This window comes from Anastrepha ludens, chromosome 5, assembly GCF_028408465.1.
Source record: "Anastrepha ludens isolate Willacy chromosome 5, idAnaLude1.1, whole genome shotgun sequence".
NCBI lineage: Eukaryota > Metazoa > Arthropoda > Insecta > Diptera > Tephritidae > Anastrepha > Anastrepha ludens.
In genome coordinates, this window is record NC_071501.1 from 32,736,282 (window position 1) to 32,745,353 (window position 9,072).

The 9,072-nt window shown below is 40.8% G+C and overlaps 1 pseudogene; it reads left to right on the top strand.

Annotated features, from left to right (window-relative positions):
- Positions 1 to 4,390: 4,390 nt before the first annotated feature.
- Positions 4,391 to 5,571, top strand: LOC128864624 (probable nucleoporin Nup54; annotated as a pseudogene).
- Positions 5,572 to 9,072: the final 3,501 nt, after the last annotated feature.

The following is a 9,072-nucleotide window of genomic DNA, read 5'->3' on the forward strand; positions in this document are numbered from 1 at the left end:
GGATAGCCATTGATGTTGTGAAGACCTTATTAAACTTTCAGACTATTCGATTGAATAGTTTTGTTTTTTTTGACAACACCGGGCCGAAAAAAATCGATTCGAGACAACTGAGTTTAACGTTTGAGGTACAGGAGCGGGCGGACCGCTCCCTGCCTAGTTAATAGGCTGTTGAAGCTATGCCATTGAGAATTTCCGCATGAAAAGTTCACAGTATATTCTTAAGATACTATACCTTCGAAATATCGCAAAAACAAAAAATCGAGTTTTTGAAATTTCTTGATCATCTAGTCCCCTTAAAAAGTCTTTCAAAAAACGCGCCCAGATGTTGTTTTAAAATATTGTTCTTTTAGGGAGTTCTGAGCATAGTCTAAGTTACGAAAAAAACAAACAAAAAAAAAGAAAGAACAAAATAAATCTGACCAAAAAAAAAAATTTACTGCCAGTTGAAAATTGAGGATTGCGATCGGGAAGTCTTCAGCATAGGGAATTGGTTGTGGAAGTTTTCTGTGATGCCATTCGGATTATGCAAGGTGAAACGTATTTAGCCTATTTGGATGACATCTTCATTATGAGTAAAAGTTTAGCGAAGGGCTCAAACGATCGGTAGATACTTCGTTAAAGAACTTTAAGACTCAGTTTCGCGAATATATAGAATTTGGTGACATTTATTTTGCAGAAACTGTGATTGTTCGTGATCAATCTAAGGCATAACAAAGAGTCTGTATTCTTTATGGACCTTCTATCTATGGTTTATGTAATTCAATCTAATTCAATTCTGGCAATCAATCGTGTAGATAATTTTCATCACGAAGATGTGTTATAAACTCAGCTTCATCTGAAACTGATTTTCCAAAAGATTTTAAGGCGTACATTTTTTGTCTCTCTTTTAACCCATAACAACCCATTGTGCCTACACTGACCTGCAACAACTCAATGTACTTATACATACATATGTCACAAAGAGATTAAATTCCTCTAGGTATTGAAGCATGTAAGTTGTTATTGCCGTTGTTTTTGTTTTTGCAAAACTATGAGACTCAACGTAAATCTTCATAGGTAAATGTTTTGTGTGTAAACTTGTGGCAAGTGAGAACCCATACGCCTCTCTGCGCCTAAGTAGTGCACCGCCCATACACTTCACTTTTCAGCGTTCCACATTTGTTGCTTTTGTTGTGGCTATTGACTTACAATCCAGTATTGGGCTTTCATCTTTGTGTGCCAGTTTTGGGAAATTTGCATTGTTTACGTACTTTGGCTTTGATATTGGAAATTGCGACTTGTTAACAAACAAACACAAGTGCAAACAATCACACACACACAAACAAATAAACACACAAACTGTTAGACCGCATTTATACGCCCAAATAGGTAAACTCAATATATTGTTACAAGCAATGAGCGGACCGACTTGAACAAACAAGAAGGCAAACACACGCACACGCACACACACATATACATAGATACTCATATGAATGCAGAAGGATGTGATGACATAAATAGGTAGCATTTGATAGAAAAGTGCTTTTGCTAGGCAAGAAAAAGGGGAAAAGGAAATATATATGCGTACTAATCGACGAAAGGTCAAAGGTAATTCTGTTTGAATAAAACTGAAATTAAAACTTATGTGAAATTTTTTAAAATTTTCTTTTGTGAAAGTTAATTAAGGTGAACGATCGTATATTCGTACTCCACTAATCAATTCAATGGGTTATGTTCCTAAGATAACAAGGGGGGTTTAAGTATTATAACTACCAAAGCTTATTGAATCTCCAAAATCCGATAGGCCAATCAGTCTTACGTCTTTTATGTTGAAAACCATGGAAAAGATACTGGACTGTTACTCAACAGAGAAGATTATTTCGATAACCCCACCCTAAGTAAGTACAGCCAGCCAGAGCTGTTGATGTAATGGAGAAGATTGATGGGATTTAGGTTGGCGCACTGTCCAACGCGGTCGAAGAAAGGAGCACCCAGAGACCTTAATCGTCGAGCTGTCAAACGCGGACATTTATAGAGAAAGTGCTCAGATTTCTTCTCTGAAAGGTCTGCACAGCTTCTGCAATGGCGGTTAAATGGTAACCCTAGCTTTCCCGCGTGTGTGCCGTTCGTCCAGTGACCGGTAAACACAGCTACGAGTGTGGAAATTGAATGTCGTGAAGTCCCCAGGAGTTTGTGAGTCCTGCTTCTATTGTACTGGGACCAAAGGGTTTTCAAAATAGCACAACAAAGAAAGGGAGCTCCATCGTTTCTGCGCTTTCCTGAGAAATAAGATCTGAAATTTAGCAACAGTTAGGGGGATACTGATGACCGCGTAGGAGGTGTCTGAGACCAATTCAGTTCCCTACATATCAGCTTCATCCGCAATTTCATTTTCCTCTATGTTTATATATTCTGAAACCGAGAAAGTTGATATTTAGTTATGTCATTTACAGCCTTCAAAAAAAAAAAAAAAAATATTATCGCCCCTGGTCTAACCTGGCGGACAACCTAGTAGAAACCCTAATATGACCTTCTGGATCTACACCCAAATGGTAAAGCAAATGCTACTATATGTTGTATTGGTATGGTGGATAAAAACCTATCAAATTGAAGCTATAACAAAACTGTGTAGATTACAAAGGCTGAAGTGCCTAAGCTATGAGAACGATCCTGCTGCTGGGATGGAAGCGCTCTTAAGTCTACCATCCCTACACTTAGCAATACAAGAGAAAGCTACTATGCAACCACTCTCTTTTCACATGAAAGAACAACTTAAACCAAGAGATCTTACTGGACACCTCAATATCTTGATCTTAGCTCAACATGCAGTATGCGTAACTCAGGCGAATGATCACACGGAACCCATACTCAATTTTATAAAGAGATACAAGGTTATCTTCCCGTCTAGGGAAGAGTGGAACACTAATCCCTTCCTATGCGAAGGCAGACACCTTGCCGTGGTGCGGAGGCTTAGTCAAATCACTAACCAGACCTTACCAATGGATGATAGTGTGGTCACTTGAATACATTCCAGTATTGAGCGAATGCACTCCATTCCCTTTGTTCGGGCTGCTTTTTGAACGATAACCAAGCTCTGCCCTGGGTCGGAACAAGGTGTTATACGACCCGTGCCGAAGTTCAGCCTGGCTGGGGACCTAGACCCAAAATAGCTCAGTCTCGAACGGAGTGCTCCGGATACCTGGCAAACCTCCGGTTCTATATAGCCTTACCTGTGCTCACGGACCTCTGCACAGGCGAACCTGCCTTGTCCGAAACTCGTGGGACCAAAAATGAATTTGAACGGGAAAAGCATTATTTACAAGTAGGTCGGTCCTCCCAAAAAACCAACAAAGGTGGCTTCGACTATTGCTACAGCTGAGGGTAAGGCAGTGGTCAGACTGCTGCTAATCTCCACTACTCCACGGTTTTTGGCCAGCCTCCGCCTATATGGCCTATGACAGAGACGCCCCGCCGGACAAAGTCCGTACGCTGGTGCAAGAGGCAGTCCGGAAGAACAAAGATTTGGTTGTCTCCTGCGACGCAAATGCCTATAACATCCTGAGGGGGAGGAGCGACATTAACGCTAGAGACGAGTCACTACTGGACTTTATTCTAGAAAATAAAATTAGTGTTTTGAATTTAGGCTCCGAGCCGACTTTTGTTACTATAAACAGAGGGGAAGCTTTGCCCTTACAGAGTGTAACAATGCACTTAACAAACTGGCGACAGTGAATCAGGTGTCCGTGATTTGGGTACCAGGACATAAGGGAGACGAAGAAAACGAAAGCGGTAGACTTTTATGCTAAAACAGGGGCGGTAAAACCAATTATTGAACAAACCTCATTTTTCGGCTTTAAAAAAAGTAACCTTAAACCAAAAATGGATCCGAATAAAAACCAAGGGATACTGGAATGACACAAACGGCCTTAATCACTAAAAAATGTTACTGAACTTTCATACCAACAGAGCAAAATCTGCTTTAACCTTAGACAAAAAGAGCCTCAGATTACTCTGTGAAGCACTTACAGGCCACTTGCCTGCAATAAACATTTCAAGACAAAAGGATTATCCAGCACTAGTTTGTTCTGCTGTGTGGAAGAGAAATCCATAGAAAAATTGATCAGCAATTGTGAAGCATTAGGTCACAGGAGACACTGAATCATAGACTCGCACCTACTATATGATGAATACTTACAAATACTCTCTCCTTAAGAGCTGGTTCGATTCCTCGCAATACTAAATAATTAAAGTTAAGCGCTAATATAAAGTTATTGATAAAATAGTAAAATAAATGTAACAAATAAACTTCTTGGCTAATAACGAAATTTTGTTTGATACAAAACTATAAATTACTGTATTGTGAAAATTGTAAAATTATAAAGACGTGATAAGAAAGTTGCAGTCTGGCGAAATGTTATTTTTCGGCGGGAACACTTCACTAGGTGCTACATCGGGCGACCCCTTCTCATCATTCGGCACTGGCAGTACGGCGGCGGCTCCTGGTTGTGGCACCGCAGCGACGTAGGCAGGAGCACCTGCTTTTGGTACATCAGCTTTTGGTGCTATTGGTTTAGGCGCCGCGGCAACATCTGCACCCTCCCCATTTGGTGGTACTGCAATAGCTACCCATACAACTGGTTTCGGTGACTTTGGAGCGGTGCTGCTTTTGGTGGTTTCGGGACTAATGCCACCAATAGTGGTTCTGGCTTTGGGGGTTTTGGAGCAACTTCAAGGATGTCTACAGTTCTAGTTCGATACTCTCATCGCCAAATGGAACTACTTGCAGACCATATGGGATACTGCAAAGTCATTTTACTCACAAAATGCGGTACCGGTGGAAATTACACCCCAAACTATCTATGCCATTTTTAGGCAATGGGCTATAATCGCTTGCCAGGCAAAGTTAATAAAATGGGATTGGTCGCATTCAATTTTAACAAATAGTTGGCAGACGTAAACGTCCAACAGCAGCAAATTGTCACCTCACTCAATAGTATTTTTGGTATTAAACCAAACTTCGCTATAAACATTGAATCCATCAAAGAACATGAGAAGAAGAAACGTCAAATAGTAATATACCTTGAGGAGCGATCTCAAATGATGCCCAACGAAGCAAAACGTATACTCGCCACCAAAGTTTCAAACTACCTCAATCAACCGAATGTAAAAGCACAAATAGCCCGTCTTGGTATCGCGGAAGTGCAGGCGCTGGTGCTGCTCGACGAAGACCAACTAAAAGAGTATTTGGAGAACCCTCCAAAGGGTATTGATCCGCGGATGTGTGATCAAGCTAAAGTCGATAATCCAGACAAAACGAAGTTCATATCAGTACCAATGGTTGGTTTCAATGACCTGAAAGTGTCAGGTGACTGAAACGGAAACACACGCGCTGTATCTGAAGAAAGTGGGAACGGACTTAGCTGCGTTGAGACAACGACATTCTTCTACAACAGCACAAATAATGGAGTATCGCGAAAATTAGCAAAATTGAGCCATGATATATTAAAAATCATTATAAAATAAGAGTGCATACGCAAAATCGGGTTGGCATTGACACCAAAAGAGCACAAGGACGTGCAGGGCGCACAATAAATCAACCTGGACGCAGTGGATAAAAGCCTATCCAGACGATAGGTTTTTTTAAGGATTATTTTTTTATTATAATAGGACTATGAATAAGTTCGTGCGGTTTTTTTTCGAAATTTGAAACTTTATTGACGTAAAATGGTTACAAATTTAATATTCAAAATATTGTCCATCGCTTACTACTACTTTTTCCCATCTTTCTGGCAATTCACGGATTCCCTTTGTGAAAAATTCGGTCGGTTTTGCCGCATTCCACGAATCGATCCATTTTTTGACTTCATCGTAATTACGGAAGTGCTGGTCAGCCAGGCCATGTTGCATCGATCGGAAGAGATAGTAATCGGATGGCGCAAGGTCTGGACTATACAGCGGGTGGGGTAGGACATCCCATTTGAGCGTTTCTAAGTATGTTTTGACCACTTGTGCAACATGTGGCCGAGCATTGTCATGTTGCAAAATAACTTTGTCGTGTCTATCGGCGTATTGCGGCCGTTTTTCTCGCAGTGCTCGGCTCAAACGCATCAATTGTCGTCGGTAGACATCCCCCGTAATCGTTTCATTCGGTTTCAGTAGCTCATAATACACAACACCCAGCTGGTCCCACCAGATACACAGCATAACCTTCAGGCCATGAATATTCTGCGCCGACGTCGATGTTGAAGCATGGCCAGGGTATCCATACGTTGCCCGACGTTTTGGATTGTCGTAATGGACCCACTTTTCATCGCCAGTCACAATTCGATGCAAAAAACCCTTTCTTTTGTGCCGTTGAAGCAGTTGTTCGCATGCCATAAAACGGCGTTCAACGTCTCTTGGCTTCAATTCATACGGCACCCAATGGCCTACCTTTCGGATCATTCCCATGGCTTTTAAACGTTTGGAAATGGTTGATTGATCAACTCCCAAAGTTTTTGCAACCTCTTCTTGCGTTTGAGCCGGATCTTGATCGAGCAATTCCTCCAATTCGGTATCCATGAACTTTGGCGGCGCACCCTCGCGTTCTTCGTCTTCCAAGCCAAAATCACCACTTTTAAAGCGTGCAAACCACTTCTGGCACGTTCGCTCAGATAGAGCATGCTCACCATAAACTACGAAACCAAGATACGATGACTTTCGGCTGCTTTTTTCTTCATATTAAAATAATGAAGAAGAATTCCCCGCAAAAACACATTATTTGGCACGAAATTCGACATTTTCAAGTGTGGTAAAAATATTGTTGTTTACGCTTCAAATAAAAAACTTATACTGACGTTTGTGCCTTACGACAGTAGCTCTCCAATGAATGTTTGGAAATGTGGATCGATGGAATAATAATCAAGTTACGCCATCTGTTGTAAAACCGCACGAACTTATAAATAGACCTATTAATATAGTATTTATTATATTTTTGTTTATTTTACTAAATATTTATTTATAAAATATGCTACATATGCTCGTCTTAAGACCACTCAGAGCTTTCCTGGAAAATACCCCATTCTTGAGCCTTATGTCACTTGCGGATTTCTGCTTAAGAAGCTTTCTAGTAGGCAAGCCGGCGAGAAGTGGAAAGAATAAAGTACAGCTCGTCATGTTATAATGCGGACGGGAGCAACATTTTATCGGAAATGAACGGCGAGGTTTAATTACTTTCTGAAACCCGAGGTTTAATTACTCTTACCCGCATGCTCATAGGGCATTGCTCAGTAGGTGAGCATGCCGAAATGCTGGGCGCGCTTTTCCAAAGATATTGCAAATGCTGTAAAAAGAGTGGGGAGGAAGCAGAATTTTTTCAGCTGCTCTGTAACTGCCCTGCATTTTGCGGAAAAAGGCGTTATCATCTAGAGACTTTAGTTATTCTACCAATAATTACTTAAAGGACTGATGCTATTTAAGTATCAGGGACAATGCATGGTTCATGCGCCAGCGGTTAATCAAACTGTATTATTCCGACATTGACCTCCATCGCTTCAGCGGCTGTCACTTTAACCTGACCTAACCAAACTTATGCCCACATACCAGAATTTTCGGAAGGCAGCATTCGCCGTGATGACACTTCCACGCATAAAATATTTATGAGTCATTTGCACGCATAATTAGGTTGTCATTAAAGCTGTCCGCGGTAGTGGTTGTCGAATCGAAGGGCTTACGCAGACATACACAAACGTACATATAAATATATGTATGTGCGCGAATGCATTTGATTATGTGGATACGTACAAAAATACTCGAATGTGCGTTTGCGGTTAAAAATCGGTGTGTGGTTATTATGAATGCAGTAGTTGTTATTGATGCCAAGTTTTGTTGTTGTTTTTGCTGTGCACATTCATTTCCACATTCCAAGGCCCGTTTGTGTGGCAATTGACTTCGGTAGTAACAAAAGTGTTTGCCTCTACTGACATTTCTGCTGCTACTCAATATTGGTTTATTACATTTAATATCACACACATTCCGGCAAAGTGCATATGTATGCGTTATGTGAGGTAATCAAAACCGATATGTGTAAGTGTAATGTGGACAGAATTGTAGATGTTGGAAGGTCGCTGTGAAAATTAACATTTTCAGCGGGTTGAAATTTCATGTTGACATATGTCACGCCACGAAATCGCGCAAATAGCATATACACACATACATACATACATACATACATACAGGCATATGTGTGTATAAATGTGCATTTGGACAGGCGTGTAAAATTCCATACACAACGAAGTGTTTAAATAAGCGTTAATTTTCATCATGTGCTCCTTGAATGCGATATGCATGAAAGTATGGCATTTCATTGGATGGTGGGGACACCATGTCGTATGCGTAATCAACAAAAATGTCAGTTTGCTGGCGATTTTGGTGTTGATTTTAGGTTTTGTTTGAAGCTTGGAAATATAATTCGATTATCGAGTGTTGATATGGGCTGATTCTAATTTTCGCATTTTTATTTTTTAACTAACAGAATATGAATGGAGAATTCGTGCTAGTTTGTATGAGAAAGCACAGATTTATATGAAAATTATTAAAAAAAAAATTTTTTGTTTAGAAAATCTAAATAAAAAACATGAAACATGGCTTGTTCGCTCTAATCACGCTTCTGTAACTCTGTAAAGAGTTTGAGCGATACCAATTTGTAGTGCTTGCGAAGTCAGGTGTCCCGACGCGGGAGAACTCACAACATCATCTGACCAAAAATTACTCTTCTCCGGCAACTATCCATATCAGAGAAGAGACAGAGTGGGGTCAGCGTCCTCCTCTTTAAGTCAGCTGCGGTAGCTCTGATAGAATGGAAAGCGTATTCTGAACGAATCATCTCGCTGAGACTGCGAAAAAGAGCCAGGAAGGTGGCTATAGTCCCATGCTACACGAAAACAAATATTGCACGCCTCGACGCCAAAGAAAGCTTTTCTTGCAGACTTGCGAATGTGATGAATGACATCAAGAGAGGCGACATAGTTATTTTCATGGGTGACATGAATGCAAAAGTCGATCACAGCAATAAGTGTCTTAAAGGGACGATGGGACAGCACGGCTTAGGGACGC